The sequence below is a fragment of the Lissotriton vulgaris genome, chromosome 7 (assembly GCF_964263255.1).
Source record: "Lissotriton vulgaris chromosome 7, aLisVul1.2, whole genome shotgun sequence".
NCBI classification, from domain to species: domain Eukaryota; kingdom Metazoa; phylum Chordata; class Amphibia; order Caudata; family Salamandridae; genus Lissotriton; species Lissotriton vulgaris.
Window position 1 is genome coordinate 62,211,175 of NC_141695.1, and position 18,207 is coordinate 62,229,381.

The window sequence follows — 18,207 nt, forward strand, 5'->3', positions numbered from 1 at the left end:
GTAGAAGAAAGACGAGACTGTGTCTGATTTATTCACGCGGTTTGAAGAAACTTTTGTAGATCATAGTGGTCAGGATATGGCTAAAGAGGGTGGCCAGAGATTGTTTGTTGACAAATTCGTGCATAATTTGCTTCCCGAGTTGTGCACTAAGTTGAAGGATTCCGAGAGTGCTTGGGCTGTTTCCACGTCAGCACAGATTTTAGCTGCGGCCCAGTTCTATGAAAATATGCCCAAAGATGAGTTAGAGAATGCGGATAAGAAGACTAAGGAATTGAAGACTAAAGTTCTTCTACAACAAGCTTATCTACCCCGTACAAATAGTCAGCGTGATTATAAGCAACCTCAGCAATATTCTAGAAACTCGCAAAGGAACGAGTCTTCGCAACAGCGCTTCCCGTATGGGCCTAATCAGTGTGCGTATTGCAAAGAAGAGGGTCATCTCAAGAATAGTTGTCCGGTTTTGTTACAGCGCACGAATGGTGCTTCTGGTGTGCAAGGTCGAGGTGTTCAACAAGTGCCTAGAGGTAGAGGTCAGAACGTACGTCCTTTGCCTCCACAGAACTCGATGAATAGTTTTGATCAGCAGCAAGGTTCGTCTGGTAGGACAGCACAGTACTATATGGATGATTACTATGTTGAAGGTGATGAAGTAAATGGTAATGATTGTTAGGACAGCCATGGACAAAGAGAGGGAGTTGTTTCAGTTCCAGTAGATCAGAGTGGACCCTATGTTGAAGTGATTGCATCAGGTGTGTCAGAACCTTTTCTGCTAGATACTGGTGCTACAAAGAGTTCAATTATGCACTCTAAACTCCCTGGCGCACCTTTGTCTGGCTTTGATAATGTGTCTGTAGGTTTTTCTGGCGCCCCCGTTACGAATCCGATTTCTGCTCCATTGTCTCTTTCTGTTGGACCGTGTAAGATCGAAGCACCCCTTCTTTTGATTACAGGTTGTAATGAGAATCTGTTGGGATTGGATTTATTGAAGAGATTGTATGCGACACTGTATTGTTCTCCGTCAGGAGTACATCTTACTTTGGGTGAGAGAGTGATCTCTCCGATGTATATATCGAAAGATAGTCTTCCATCTGAATTGTCTTCTTTACCAGATTCATTGTGGGCTACTGGTCCGAATGATGTAGGCCTACTGAAAATTCCCCCATATGTTGTGACACTGAAGGCGAATGCTAAGTTACAGCGCATTCCACAGTATCGAATATCGAGTGATGGTGAGCGTGCACTTTTAGCGATTATTTATGATTTGATCGACAAGGGTGTAATTGAGGAAACGAGAGGTAATGTGTGCAATAGTCCCATTTTGCCTGTTCTGAAGAGAACTGATTCTTCACAGCCTCCTGTATATAGGTTTGTCATCGATCTTCGCGAAGTGAACAAGATTGTTGTTCCACAATTTCCTGTTGTGCCTGATATCACTGCCTTGTTAACTCTGATTCCGGCTACAGCCACATGGTTTTTAGTGATCGACTTGAAGAATGCTTTCTTCAGTATCCCGATTGCCATAGAGAGTAGGGATATCTTTGGATTCTCTTTAGGAGGACAAAGTTTCTGCTTTAAGCGCGCTACTCAAGGCTATTGCGAGAGTCCATTGATCTATAGTCAAGCTTTGAAAACACAACTTGATCTGTTGGTTTTACCTGATGGTGCAGCCCTTATTCAGTATGTTGATGATTTGCTAGTGGCCGCTGATACTGAAGAGATTTGTAGGGAAGCCACTTTGTCATTACTACGCCACTTGTCTGATTGTCATCACAAAGTTTCTCTCTCCAAGTTGCAATATTGTCGACAAGAAGTAACCTACTTAAGTCACCTCTTATCGAAGGAGGGAAGGAAATTGATCCCAGAAAGAATTCAAGCTATTGCGAAAATGAGTATGCCTACGACACAGAGAGAAGTATGTGCGTTTTTGGGTATTAGGTCGTACTGTAGACAGTGGATTCCTAATTTTTCTTTGTTAGCGAAGCCTTTGATAGCTCTTACTGTTAAGGATACTCCGAATCCTATTCCTTGGACTGATGAATGTCAAAAGAGCTTTTCTGAATTACGCAATGAGTTGTGTTCGGCTCCTGTGTTGGGTACTCCTGACTACAGTAAGCCTTTCACATTGTATGTCAACGAGAGAGAGGGATGTGCATTATCAGTCTTGACTCAGCAGTTTGGCGATAAGCAACGCCCATGTGCGTACTTTTCGTCGACTTTAGATCCGGTAGCTAAAGCGTTGCCGAGTTGTTTGAGAGCCGCAGCGGCTGTTTCAATTCGACAGTCTGCTGTTTTCGTTATGGACAACACGTTAGTGGTCATGGTTCCACATGCAGTGGATACCTTGTTGAACCGTACGAAGACCCAGCATTTAACTAGTGCTCGGTTGTCGGGTTACGAGTTGACGTTGTTAGCGAGTCATGTGCACATTAAACGTTGCAACACGTTGAATCCAGCCACGTTATTGCCAATTTCAGTTGAGACAGATGATAGTGAAGAACAGCATGACTGTTTTTTGAGAACTGAAGAAGAAACGAAAGGGAGAGTAGACCTTAGGGACACTCCTCTTCCAGAGTGTGATGGTACTTTGTGGGTTGATGGTTTGTGCTTTAAGTTGCCGAATGGTGATACGACTGCGGCATATGCTGTTACACATTTGCATACGATTGTTGAAGCTACAAGTATTCCACATAATTCAGCACAAGCAGCAGAACTGATTGCATTAACGAGAGCATATGTGTTGGCGAAAGGTAAATGAGTGAATGTGTATACTGGTAGCCAATACGCCTTTGGCGTGGCTCATAGCTTTGGACGTTTGTGGCGTGAACGTGGGTTCTTGACTTCGCATGGGACGAAGATCCAGCATGGACAGTTGGTAAATGAACTTCTTGAAATACTTACTTTGCCATTACAAGTAGCGATTGTGAAATGTAGTGCTCATAAAAAAGTTACGGATGATGTTGGACGCGGAAATGCGTTTGCAGATGAAGTTGCGAAAGAAACTGCAAGAAATGTGATGAGTTGAATGTATGTTGCGGGTTTGGCGAGATGGATTCCAGAGAAGAGTATGTGTGAAGATACGATTGAGAGTGTGAAATCCTTTCAAGCTGAAGCTACAGAGAAAGAGTTGAATGAATGGAGAGAAAGCAAGGGTAGATTTGATTCAAATGGTTGTTGGACTGATTTGTCTGAGCATCAAAGATGGTTGTTGCCTAACGCGTATGTGCTTCCAGTTGATACAACCATCAAATTGTTTTTTGTAATTTTCTCCCTGAGTGTACTGGGGTAGCTCAGACGTGGGTCCCAGAGCCTCCACACCACTGGAGTCAAGCTAGCCGGGCTGATGAGAGGTGTTACCTCGAAACCGGTCCGGTCCTCGGATGCTTGATTCCGGTCTGGGAAAGATATGGCTGTGTAGTTCGGACTGGACTGTTCCCATGGGGCACAGGGTCAGAGCTGATTTGCTTAAAGCCATTATCTAACCCAGGGTGGTGTGGAGTGCAAAAAACGATGGATTTGGGCCCAGATCATTGTACTGGGGTGAATGTAAGACATTGATCTACATTCTGTCCATCAAATTGTTTTTTGTAATTTTCTCCCTGAGTGTACTAGGGTAGCTCAGACGTGGGTCCCAGAGCCTCCACACCACTGGAGTCAAGCTAGCCGGGTTGATGAGAGGTGTTACCTCGAAACCGGTCCGGTCCTCGGATGCTTGATTCCAGTCTGGGAAAGATATGGCTGTGTAGTTTGGACTGGACTGTTCCCATGGGGCACAGGGTCAGAGCTGATTTGCATGAAGCCATTATTTAACCCAGGGTGGTGTGGAGTGCAAAAAACGATGGATTTGGGCCCAGATCATTGTACTGGGGTGAATGTAAGACATTGATCTACATTCTGTCCATCAAATTGTTTTTTGTAATTTTCTCCCTGAGTGTACTGGGGTAGCTCAGACGTGGGTCCCAGAGCCTCCACACTACTGGAGTCAAGCTAGCCGGGCTGATGAGAGGTGTTACCTCAAAACCGGTCCGGTCCTCGGATGCTTGATTCCGGTCTGAGCAAGATATGGCTGTGTAGTTCGGACTGGACTGTTCCCATGGGGCACAAGGTCAGAGCTGATTTGCATAAAGCCATTATCTAACCCAGGGTGGTGTGGAGTGCAAAAAATGATGGATTTGGGCCCAGATCATTGTATTGGGGTGAATGTAAGACATTGATCTACATTCTGTCCATCAAATTGTTTTTTGTAATTTTCTCCCTGAGTGTACTGGGGTAGCTCAGACGTGGGTCCCAGAGCCTCCACACCACTGGAGTCAAGCTAGCCGGGCTGATGAGAGGTGTTACCTCGAAACCGGTCCGGTCCTCGGATGCTTGATTCCGGTCTGGGAAAGATATGGCTGTGTAGTTCGGACTGGACTGTTCCCATGGGGCACAGGGTCAGAGCTGATTTGCATAAAGCCATTATCTAACCCAGGGTGGTGTGGAGTGCAAAAAACGCTGGATTTGGGCCCAGATCATTGTACTGGGGTGAATGTAAGACATTGATCTACATTCTGTCCATCAAATTGTTTTTTGTAATTTTCTCCCTGAGTGTACTGGGGTAGCTCAGACGTGGATCCCAGAGCCTCCACACCACTGGAGTCAAGCTAGCCGGGCTGATGAGAGGTGTTACTTCGAAACCGGTCCGGTTCTCGGATGCTTGATTCCGGTCTGGGAAAGATATGGCTGTGTAGTTCGGACTGGACTGTTCCCATGGGGCACAGGGTCAGAGCTGATTTGCATAAAGCCATTATCTAACCCAGGGTGGTGTGGAGTGCAAAAAACGATGGATTTGGGCCCAGATCATTGTACTGGGTGAATGTAAGACATTGATCTACATTCTGTCCATCAAATTGTTTTTTGTAATTTTCTCCCTGAGTGTACTGGGGTAGCTCAGACGTGGGTCCCAGAGCCTCCACACTACTGGAGTCAAGCTAGCCGGGCTGATGAGAGGTGTTACCTCGAAACCGGTCCGGTCCTCGGATGCTTGATTCTGGTCTGGGAAAGATATGGCTGTGTAGTTCGGACTGGACTGTTCCCATGGGGCACAGGGTCAGAGCTGATTTGCATAAAGCCATTATCTAACCCAGGGTGGTGTGGAGTGCAAAAAACGATGGATTTGGGCCCAGATCATTGTACTGGGGTGAATGTAAGACATTGATCTACATTCTGTCCATCAAATTGTTTTTTGTAATTTTCTCCGGTTGATACAATGGCTCATGGAATGGCACATATCAGCGTGAAAGGGATTTGTAAGTTGTTGGCCCCTATTTGGCAGAATGCCGGAATTCCAAAATGTGCAGAGAATTTGGTTAAGAACTGTAATCCTGGTAAGGGAACTCCAACACCAGCTGGTCATTTTGCTCCTCCTACGTATCCATTTGAGGCTTTGCAGCTAGATTTTATCCACATGGAGAGATGCAACAACTTGAAATATGTTTTAGTGGTTGTTTGCTCCTTTTCTAGATGGGTTGACGATTATCCCCTTAAGGGAAATAAAAACACAAATAAAGTTTTTATGATTTTTTTGTTTGCAGGTTAACTCTCCACCAAGAATCTACACATTTTTGTTTTTCGAACCGCCATCCGGGTTCAGCTGTAGGGTCGCAGTTGCCGAAAGTCTTTGGAGTGCAAGCCTGAGACACTAGGTCGAGGGTTCTGGTTGGCCTAAGGGAGTTGCCCTGGATTGACAGAGGCATTCCTTAGCATAGAACACCCTACCATCGCGAGCAGCATATTTAGTTTAGGATGGATTTCTTCGAGTTGGAGAGACCTGCACGGACAATGATTTTTAGAAAGAAGATATGTAAATTGATCTCAAAGAAACGTTTTCTAATACCGTGTGTATTTTTGCTATTGAGTTTGATGACATTCATAATCGGTTATGTGACATTCTCTTTTAAAGTAACGTTTGTTCCCACTGTGCAAACTACACCTCCACCTCCTATTTCTTCTCACCCTTTGCCTGAACATGAGGTAGTTAGACAATTGGAATTTGCCAATAATTCCTTTATTTAACTTTTGCACCAACACTAGTTAGTGATGAACACGTCAAACTGTTGGATATGTGGTCTAATGCCCCATACGACTGATAAGGGTATTCCGTATTTAGTTTTGCCTTTTAGTTTGAATGGTTCGATTTGGGCTTACAGAACGATGTTTATTTATGTCCATAGTGTTTATCCCCTACGTTCACCGAAGGACAACCCGAAGAATAGTGCTGTTACAAGAGGCATAGTCGACATGTTTAAAGGGACTAATGCCGTTGAAACTATTCCGATAGATGAGAAGCAACCCTATAGTGGTTGGGACATTACTGGATAAGGAGTTAGTCTGAGTGTTAACCAGCGAGCAAAAAGTTCTCCACCGATTTGGATAGTGCCCCATCAGGGTCGCTATTGTCTGCAGGGTAATGGCAGGAATCCGAGAGCTCAGTTAGGAAAGAGCGTTTGTACTGATACTTACGTATTTACCTCTTCCCCAGCATTTTTAGCCGCTAAGGGTACATACTTTGTTTGCTATGACAAAGCATATACTTGGTTGCCCCCTGATTTTTCAGGCACATGTTTTGTTTCTTTCCTGTTGCCTCCCACTTTTACAGCTGTGGCAGATTGCCATAAGACGAGAGTTGCTAGAGGTGTCTTTAGCTAAGAAGACACTGCAGGGCAAGAGTTGGGCGATTTCTTTAAGGGTTTTCTGCCGTTCTGGGGACCGATGGCTAATAGCAGGAATATTTGCCAGTTGACGAGAGTGGTTGAGTCCACCATAGTCGAAACTGCTGGTGCCCTTAGTAACTTGACTGCTGACCTCCAGTCGGATAGACTTATGAGACTCCAAAATAGAGTTGCCCTTGATGTCATACTAGCAGATTGAGGTGGAGTTTGTAAACTGATTCAATCAAGCTGCTGCTTTTTTATTCCAGACAACGCACCGTCAGTCTTCCAGGCCATTTCCAAGCTACATAAGATCTCCGACTCTGTCCATTTGGACAAAGGAGATTGGTTGTTGATGGGATGGTTATGGGGATTGATATCCACTTGGGGTTGGAAGATTTTGATGGTCATTGGGATGGTCTTAGCTATCCTTTTCATGTTCTGTCTCTGTGTACAGTGTGCTCCTGCTATTTGTGGCCTCTGTGCTACTGCGTGTGCAAAGAGACCTGTCCAGAGAGAGGTGCTAAGTAATAGGATGATGCTACAGCAACACTGTCTGTCTGATCTGATGAATATAGATCCGGATTCAGATTGACATGGGTTTGGGTCTGTTGCCTATGTAAGGGCAAAAGGAGGGTCTGTAGTTCCGTGAGTTTATGGGTCTGGTTCGGTGGTTCCGAACCCGTTCAATAAAGGTCGTCGGAAATAGACGATTTTGGTGTCAGCAGACCGCAAATGGCGAGTGTAGCGTGTACGAGTGTTTTCGCATGAATCGATCTATGAGAACACTACGAATTTGGGGATTCCGTTTGAACCTTCGGGTTCCATTTTGTGTAAGGCAGCCATTTTGAGTGGTTGCCCTCACATAGGCCGATGACTGCGGCAGAACGAGTCCTTGAGACACATATGCCTTAGCTGACTTCTGAATGACCTGGCCGAACTAACTCCTTGCCCGAGGCTGACCTCGCTGAGCCAGTTCCTTGTTAAACAGCTGGTCAGATAAAGATCAAAGGGTAGGACATGCCCGAGTTTATAGTACACTGCTCCCACCTTTCTATCTTGCTTCCAATCTGTTTCTGTTCCTTCCGTTACGACATAATCACTGATTTGGGTTGAGGGTTTTATGATGGGTTTGTCCGGCCTGAGAAAAAAAGAAAATGGAATGTGCTTGGTCATTTCTGGTGGGCCGGACAACGGAAAGTGGGATTGTCGTCATACGCTACTTTTAAATTGTCACACTGTCATTGGTCAGTTTGTATGAACCCAATGCTAATTTTGAATGTTGCCTGAGGCTTGATTTTTGGCATAAAAGACCATGCTCCGCTCATTGAATTTGTGCAGTCTCTAGCGAACCACCCGTGTGTGCTTCGTAGATCTCTGTTCCTGGTTGCAGCCAATAAACTTTGGTCTTTGACGTCATCAAGAATTATCCCGTGTCTCTGTTTGCCAAGGCAGGGGAACTCGAAGGCATCGGGGTTTTCCCTGACGCCACTGGGTTCTAAAACCAGGTCCTTCAGGGATTTGAATAGTCTTAGTAGCTAGACGTCTTTTTTTGGCAACAAAAGAAATAATAAAATCTCTAGCATCAGCTTTAAAAGTATCCCATAATAACTGAGGAGATACTTGGGGTGATTCATTAGTCGCAAAAAACGTGGAGGCAAAAGCAAGGAAATCCGATGTAAATTTAGTATCCAGAAGAAGAGCATTGTTAAATCTCCATCTTTTAGTACCTTTCTTGGGAGGGAGTAATTCTAAAGCTAACGTGACAGGGGCATGGTCAGATATTAAAATCGATCCAATATTAGAATGTAGAACGTGTTGAGTTAAAGCTTTGGAGACAAAAATATAGTCTATACGGGTTTGGGAACAGTGGGTAGGAGAGAAAAATGTGTATTCCTGTAAGGAGGGATGACAGAGTCTCCACGAGTCAACAAGAGACCTTTGGGATATGGCAGAGGTAAATTGAGTATGAACTGACGAGGGAGAAAAGCGTGATTTGGATTTTCTGTCAAGGAAGGGGTCCATAATCATGTTACAATCACCACCTAGAATAAAGTAATCATCAGTGTATTGCATCAAAGAAGAGAGAATCTGAAATCAAAATGATGGATCCTGTACAGTGGGAGCATACAAATTAAAAATAGTTAAAGGAATTTTATCCACTAACAGGGATACTACAACCCATCTACCATCAGTCATTGTCCTGACTCACGAGTTGGACATTTAAGTGCTTATGACAAAGGACAGCGACCCCACTTCGCTTTCCCGAACCAGGAGAAGCAAAAACATGACCAACCCAGTTGCGACGAAGCTCAGCAACCTTCACATCCTTAACATGAATTTCCTGTAACAATGCAATCTCACATTTCAAATTAGCTAAATAGGATAGTACACGTTGATGTTTAATAGGAGACCCAACCCCTTCAAATTCCAAGATATTAACTGTAACGACATTTAAACTTCAATTTTGTAAATTAAATGTTGAACAAATGAGAGAAATAGACAAATGAGAAAGAGACAAATGAAACGTAACTGTAGGGAAGAATGCGGAGAGAAGACAAACAACTGTGAGGCAAGAGCAAAGTACCAGAGAAAGATATGGGAACAAATGAATATAAAATCAGAATAATGATGGGAGAAAAGAATAAAAGAAAAAGAAAAGGGAAGAGAAGAGAGAGAGCAAGAACAGGGAAAAACAGGAGTAGGACAGCACATGCAGAACATAAACAGAGAAAACGTAAGTAATGATAAAATGTTGCAAGAAAGACATACCACAAAAAGACGATAAGAACAGGGGTGGAGAAGCCACATGAGGGGAATGGCACGCTGGAACAGAAAAAATCCACAACGAGGTCATGAGGACAGAAAACATCTCCAGGGGAGACATCAGGAAGGATAAGACGATGAGGGACCAATAATCAGCTACCTAAGAAATAAAGAAGAGAGAAAAGTTACGGAACAGAGATACAAACATTATGGAAACGAAATACCTATTGTGAGACGAAAAACACAATCCAAGCATTCATTGGGCAAAAACATACAACACGGGGAAACCACATGACAAAACCCCCAAAATATCTCTAATTAAATGATGTAAAACAAAGGAAGAGCAATGAGATAAAAAGACAATACAAACAACCAGCAGAAACAGACAAAATTAGTGAAAGAAACTCATGGTCGAGGAATATCCATGGCTTCTGCCTTGCAATTGTTCAAGAACTTTAGAAGTAATTCAGGATCTTCAAAGGTCGTTGTCTTATTATTGTAGGTGACTTTGAAAAGGCACGGGTGAAACAGACCATATCTGGCGTTTAAGTTGCGAAACTCTGGTCTGAAATCCAAAAATCTCTCCCGACGGTCAGCTGTTATTTTGGCATAATCCTGAGCAAAAAATAGATTTGCGCCATGCCAGGTGATTTTCCCGCGCCGCTTGGCTGCCTGAAGAACCTTCAGCAAATCAGTGTACTCCAAAAAATACAAGATAACACCTCTTGGCTTAGAAGAAGGCCCTTGTAAATTCCCATAGCAGCCCAGGTTCTGGTGTTAAACTGGACTGCTATGAGAATTCACAAGGGCATATTGTCAAGGCCATTATCGTCATTATCGGCCATTATCGGCCATCATCGCTGCTTTATCAGCAGTTTCCTGCAAAAAAAAACGGCGATAATGTATCGCCTATGTTGTTGATAACATGGCCCGAAATTCGTTTTATTAATTTAATTGTTTACCTACCTACAATCATCCAGATTGCTTTGTTTATCACCCCCACCCTGCCCCTCCCCCTCCCCGCCTGTCCCACCGCAACTCCCTCCATGGGCCGCGTCTGGGCTTGAAAATACGCCCTTGTTAATTCCCATTGAAGCCCATGTCAACACCAGAACATGGGCTTCTATGGGAATTAACAAGGGCGTATTATCAAGACCATTTTCACCATTTTATCGGCAGTTTCCTGCCCATAAAACATCAATAATTTTTACACCGGTCCATGATAATATGCCCATCAGTTCCATATTATCAGTAAAGGGTGATACTTTATCGGCAGGAAATTGCCTCTAAAGCGGTGATAATGGGCTTGATAAAAGGCCCTTGTAAATTCCCATAGCAGTCCAGGTTCTAGTGGTAACCCGGGCTTCTATGGCAATTCACAGGGACATATTATCAAGACCAGTATCACAGCTTTACCAGCAGTTTCCTACCGATAAAAGTGGTGATAATGTATTGCCCTTTATTGATAATATGGCCCATAATCCCTTAATGTACAGTGACGCACAAACTGTTATGAAACAAACAAACATAAGCGGCAATATTATTATCGCCTGTCTTGATATACCCCATAATTCCTTAATGTACAAAGATGCACCGCACACACTCCCATACAATTAATCAACTCACCTTTCAAATTGATTTGTAGATTAAGAAAAATACCACTCACACAGTTGATATTCTTGTACAGAATCTCTCTAGTTCCGTGTTTGCAGCTGAAACGTCAAACGTCTCATTTTACACATACATACATATAAATAACCAATTACAATCCTGCACACATTAATTCAAAACAAAACACACATTTCTATTGATTTAACATTCCAAACCTTTCCTACTGACATACCTTTCCACCCTACCCTCAACAGATCATGCAAAAGTCAACTGTCAACAGAGGTCAAAAGTTCAGCACTGTATAAAACACTGCTCCCCAACAAATTTAGACTATGTATAAGCACTTACTTATAAGTACCACTAAATCAAAAACGTTTCATTACAAGCAACAAAGATATACACACATAAACTTGATGAAAATCTGTAAAAGATTTATTTTTAATTCATTTTTCTTGCTTACGTACGCTTAAAATTTACACTGTACGCGCACAATAAATATACCGTACAAAAAAACAAATAGCATACATCACTTATTTTTTATGATCGCAGGACACCCCATCCACCAAGCCTCAAATATAACGTTCAAGACCGTAAGTAGAGCCACAGCTTTTTGTCAGAGAAACTACCTTACATACTGCTCTCCAGGCCTGGTTCTAGCGGGTGGGCCGGGTGGGCCAGGACTAGCCAAACCTCAGCCTGGCCCACCTAAATATAAACCTGGGCCCTGGCAGTGACGTCAGCAAGGCTAGCAGAAAATGGCCACTGCAATTTAAAACATTCTCTGAAAGTTATTTTTCTTCTTTCTTTAGGAGTTGTGTGATTGGGCCTGGGCTCGCACCCCCAATCATGTATCTCCTATTGGAAAGGTGGGCTTTGTCTCCGTCCACTCGTGCAGGTACAATTGGGGCATGGCGAAAGGGACAAATCCTTATGTTGGCCCTGATTTGTGGACAGTCCTGCTGCGTGGATACTTCATTCTTTTCAGCTGGTAAAGAGGACTTTGTTTTTGCCGATTCATTTTCCTGGCCTTTCTGAACCCTTGAGCTGTTTATCAGATCAGGCTGTGCAGAGTTCATAATTAGCAGGTAAGAGACTGTGTGGCAATTGTTGTGTTTTTAAACTTGTGAGGAAGACACAATCTTTGTGTGCCGCGTATACTTCATTTAAATCATTTGTTTAAATCGTATCATTATCATTCATGACTTGCTCTGCCAAGGATGCATGGCAACTAAATGTCCAGATAACTCTGAGAATTAATATACTGCTAGTGAGCAATCTTTTGTCTGTTTCTAGTTTTTAAATGCAGAGAAACTGAAGTTAAGGTGAATAGCTCAGTGGGTTACTGCCTTTGTCACAGAGATCCTTTGATTATTTGCAGTTCAGAAGTTACAATCCTAACATAGGACAGTGACCTATGGACTGTCATCGAAGACCTGCATTCAAACCAGAATGGTATCATTCGATTTTTGCTTGTTTTTGTATTGCTAGTTAGTTTGAATTTTCCTGGTGTTTCATTAATCTAATGTTGCAAATAAGAGTTTGGCCACATATACATTCTAATCAATAAAGCCAACCACTGGGGTATGCTTTAAATCCTGTGTGTGTGCTTCTCCAGACCCAACACTCTTAAAACATATTCCCCAGCATCATGGATGACATGTGATTCCTACACCTGCTAATCCTCATGTGACATTCCCTAAAGGCTGATTTGCATATTTTTATGAATCATTGTCCCTGCATAGTGTGTGTGATGTACAGTACTGTGACACCCTACACTATGAGTAGCGCTATACACAACATACAACAAATAAAATGCATATGAGAAAGGGGCTACGGAGAGATGATGGGCACTGTTGAGGGTGGCAATTAAGGAATCCGAGGGGGACATCATGGGGTGGGGCTTTGGAGAGATGAGGGGCACTGGTGGAGGGTGGCAAATAAGTAATCCGAGGAGGAGGTCCTGGGGGTGGAGATATGGAGAGATGAGGGACACTGGTGGAGGTTGTTTGTGAGGGAATCTGAGGAGGAGGTCATTGGGGAGGAGCTTTGGAGTGATGAGAGGCACTGGTGGAGGGTGTTAGGGAGAGACTCTGAGGAGGAGGGTGGGACTCTGATGAGAAGGTCATAGGGGAGGGGCTATGGAGCGATAAGAGGGTAGGAGCAATGAGGGGCACTGGTAGAGGGTTGTAGGGGGGAAGTCTGAGGAGGAGAACATGAGGGGAAGGGCATAGGGGGCTTTGGAGTGATGAGGGGCACTGGTGGTAGTGGGGGAGTCTGGGAGGAGGGTGGCAATGAGGGAATCTGCAGAAGAGGTCATGAGGGGGAGGTGCTTTGGAGCGATGAGGGGCACTGGTAGAGGGTAACAGTGAGGAAATCAGAGGAGGAGGTCAATGGGGGAAGGGGCTACGGAGGGATGAGGGGTACTAGTGGATGTGGTAGGGAGGAAGTCTGAGGAAGAGTGTGGCAGTGATGGAATCAGAGGAAGAGGTCAATGGGGGAAGAGGCTATGTAGCAATGAGGGGTGCTGGTGGAGGGTATTTGTGAGGACGTCTGAGGAGGAGGTCATGGAGAGGGGCTTTGGAGAGATGAAGTGCACTGGTGCAGAGTGGTAGTAAAGGTGTCTACAGAGAAAGAGGCAAGTGGTTGGACGCCAATAAATACTTTTGCACCAGCGCTAAAATAGACCTGGTAATGGCCTTTCTGTTTTTGCTTATTTAATTAGCAGTTGGGTCATTGGAGCCACAGTGTAACATATTTTAAAAGTGTGTGCTAATTATATTTACTGTTATATTCACGGTTTTAAGTTTGAAGGTGATTTTACTTTTGTTTACTTTTGTTTATTTAGTGAGAATAAGGAAAATGAAGCCGGTGGTGGCTGATATGGGACCAAGGTTAGCTGTGAGATAAAGTGCACGGTAGAGGGATGGTAGAAAATGTATAAGCAGGCCTTGAAGGGAGTGTGCTCCAGAGTGTGGGTCAGGTGGATGTATTAATGAAGAGAGATTCTCTCTGAAGGCTGGCAACGAGGGAGGCTGAGTAGTGTTACTTGCCTGATACTCCCACCTCATAAACCTCCTCTTCCCATCAAAGGGACCTTACATGGGGAACGAAGCACTTTTTGAGAGTGCTAACGATTAGAAAGATTTGCAAAATAATGCATTTTACTGGGCCTTGTAAGACTAAGGAGAGATAAAGAAGTGCCCTGAAGTAGGCCTTGCTAGATATATGGGCCCATCTCTAGGGGTGGGTGGGACAACAAATTAACAGTAAGAGCCGAGGGAGATGAGCTATCTGTTTGTCTTGGTTCAAAGACCCTGGCAACAAGCCGAGAACTGAAAGTTTGCACTCTAAATTGTACAGCATTCCGCCTGTGAAATCTTTTTAATATTAAAAAAGTCCTTTCTTAAATGTTGAAGAGATTTTCCAGAGGGGTAACATCACTTCTCTGGAGGAAATAGGTTCTCTGCATAGAGAGTACCAGCACTTCTAAGGAGCCAATAGGTTCTCCGGAAAGAGATTACTGCATGTTCTCAGGAGCAAATAGTAACTCTGAATAGAGAGTACTACACTTCTCTGGGGCAAATAAGTACTCAGAAAATAGAGCTCCTGCACTTCTGGATTCTTGAGCTCTTACAATGCATCTTAGTCCTGATTTGAAGACCTGCTATTTCTGCATTAATATTCACTAAAGTCCTTTACATTACATTTAAATGGTGACTTGTAGTACTCCTGCTTTGCCGTCTTGAAAACTGCCTCCAGGCTGATTATTGCCCTACTGTTTTTGAACTTTTAAATACTCACATGTTAAACCTCACTCACAGTTCACTCGGTGCACATCGACTAGGATTCTTGCCTCCAGTGCCATTTCTGTATTAATCAAATCTGAACTAAAAGGCCACCTGTTATGTGTGACCTATTGTGGCTTAGATTCCTAGTGAAGAAGAAGCATTATTATAGTATACTAAATTAAACAGAAAAGGTGTTTTCTATGGTGCACAGCTAGAACACATGTATTTGAAGGTGCACTCTTATGTGATGATGAATAAAGGAGGCTGTTGGAAATAAAGATTTGGCTCGGATCACACAATTGGGTCAAGCATGGAAGCCAGGATTGATCCCAGGTTTTGTAGTTTCACATTGTGCAATTCACTCAATAGATAGGTGTCTCACTCTCCTGTTGTGCATTACGAATTAATGCTTTACCTTTCATACTTGGCATATGACATTACAGCCTGGGCAGCAGGCAAAAGCCAAATGAAAGCTAGGCTTGTTTTCGAGCACGAGGATCAAAGAGGACCTTGAGCTGAACCACGCATCTGGCTCAAACTTTAAATGACTCTTGCAGCAGAACTAACTGTTTCAAAACCATTGTTACAAAAGAAAGTCCCAGATGGTGCAGATGTTGCCACCTTTAGTGAACTGGTACGTGATTATGCTGAAGCTTTCCCAGCACTTCATGAAATGTATGTATCTGCGCTGGTTATACGGCTTTCAACTGCAGCCTGTGAGAGCTCCTTTTCAAACCTATCCCGCGTCCTCACACCTTTACGACGCAAAATAAATCGTGATTGGAAACAGAATTTGACTATTTTAGCACATGAGAAAGAGCTCACAGCAAACCGATGTATGCATGAGTTTGTAAGGGAGTTTTCAAAGAACAATAGAAGATTACCTCTGACTGGAACTGGCAGTTTAAAAATGGTCTGTGTGAATACTGCTGGCAGTTTTCAAAAATACTCCTTTCTAATTTTTTCAAATGTGTTACTGTTTTTCAAAAATGTTTATCTATGAAAGTACTTTTCAAAAAAATGACAAGAAAATAGAATGTATAAAGTTACATATGTGCAGAGAAATAAGTGTTGGGCAAACTGCACCAAGTAAATTGCCAGCCTTTCTAGTGTAATGCCGTCAAGGCTTTTGTGTAGTAATAGGGCATTCCTTAATCGCCACTTTATCTGCAGGAAAGTGCTGCTAAAGTGGAGATAATGGGTTTGATAATATGCTCTATCGAATTCCAATCCAAGCTCATGTTAGATGCGAAGGACATCTAACATGAGCTTCGATTGGAATTCCATAGAGCATATTATCAAACCCATTATCGCCACTTTAGCTGCACTTTCCTGCCGATAAAGTGGCGGTAATTTATTCACCCAGACTTGATATTATGGCCCAGAGTGCGTAGTGTACAGCAGCTTCTCTGTAAAATCTATAATTACCTCTGAACAGTGACAACAGATAGGTTACAACAGTCTGACAAACAGAGCCACACCCTTATTACGCCACTTTCGAGTCACTTTTAACATGGGTAAAGTGACGCAAAGAGCTTGTAAATCTACGTCTGACTTTTCAAGAAAAAATCTCAACGTCAGACTTTGCAACACCGTTTTAATGTTCTTTTCTCTCTCTTTCTCTCTCTCACTCTGTGACATCATTTCTCTTTCTCTCTTAAACTTATAGACACTGCTATCTGCTTGTAAGTATAGAAGAATTGATCATAAGAAGTTGTGAAATCAACTGGCCAAAGAGTTTGGCCGCAGTGTTTAAACAACGGTAAGCACAGAGGCCTAGATCTACAAAGCCTTTATAGCAATGCATTAGAGATAAGTCGGCATAACGGGCATCAGTAACACAGTAGGCACTTCCAGATAGACACCACTTGAACGCGGCAATACAACAAGTGAAATGTACCAGATACACTGCACTCGTAAAACTGTAGTGTTACTGTTGTAAATAAATAGTCCAAGGTGTAGGCCAAGTGGTAAGTTCCAAGTAGTTCCTTTATTAGTTTCAGTTATAGTTGTAGAAGATGAAGGTAGGATGGTAAATAGGATAGAAGTAAAGATGTACAGCCCCACCAGGAGCAGCCTCCCTCTGCTCAGCCTCTCATCCTCCAACTGACGCTCTCCACCAGTCCACACACCAACATTCCATGACATCACACATTATTCTCCTGCCATGCAGGCTGAACAGAGAGAGCATTGATGTGAAGAAAGAAGAGGGGAATTAACCATTACAACAGTTACCTTTATTGGTGAAAGGAGAGAGGGCCATATTATCAAGCCTGGGTGACATAATTATCGCCACTTTATCGGTAGGAAAGTGCCGCTAAAGTGGAGATAATGGGTTTGATAATAGGCTCTATCGAATTCCAATTGAAGCTCATGTTAGATGTGAAAGACATCTAACCTGAGCTTCGATTGGAATTCCATAGAGCCTATTATCAAACCCATTATTGCCACTTTAGCGGCACTTTCCTGCAGATAAAGTGGCGATAATATTTTCACCCAGGCTTGATAATATGGCCCAGAGTGCGTAGTGTACAGCAGCTTCCCTGTAAAATCTATAATTACCTCCGAGCAGTGACAACAGATAGGTTACAACAGTCTGACAAACAGATCCACAACCGTATTACGCCACTTTTGAGTCACTTTTAACATGGGTAAAGTGACGCAAAGAGCTTGTAAATCTACGTCTCAACGTCATACTTTGCGACACAGTTTTAATGTTCTTTTCTCTCTCTTTCTCTCTCTCACTCTGTGATATAATTTCTCTTTCTCTTTTAAACTTATAGACACTGCTGTCTGCTTGGACGTGTAGCAGCCCAGGTTCTGATGTTAACCTGGGCTGCTATGGTTATTCACAAGGGCATATTACCAAGCCCATTAACGCCGCTTTATCAGCAGTTTCCTGCTGATAAAAGTGGTGATAATGTATCGCCTATTGTTGATAATATGGCCAATTACTCTTTTCTTTGACCAGTAAACTTAGGTGCATATTATCAAGGACCGGTGTTAAAATTATCGCCGTTTTATTGGAAGGAAACTGACGATAAAATGGCAATAATGAGCTTGATAATACAGCCTTGTTATTTCCCATAGATGCCCATGTTAACAACAGAACAGAGCCCTCTATGGGAATTAACAAGGACGTATTATCAAGCCAACCCTCCCAACATAATAAAAAACTCCAGACAATGCAAATACCCGGAGCTGGAAGGTCATTTTACATATTACTGCCCAAGAAAGGTGGCCTTCAATGCGACGTGGACGGGGAGAGAGAGAGAAAACGACTGAGTTATAAGTAACAGATGTAATCAAAATAACAGTGAAAAACTACTAAAATGGCGGTGGACGGAGTACGTAAT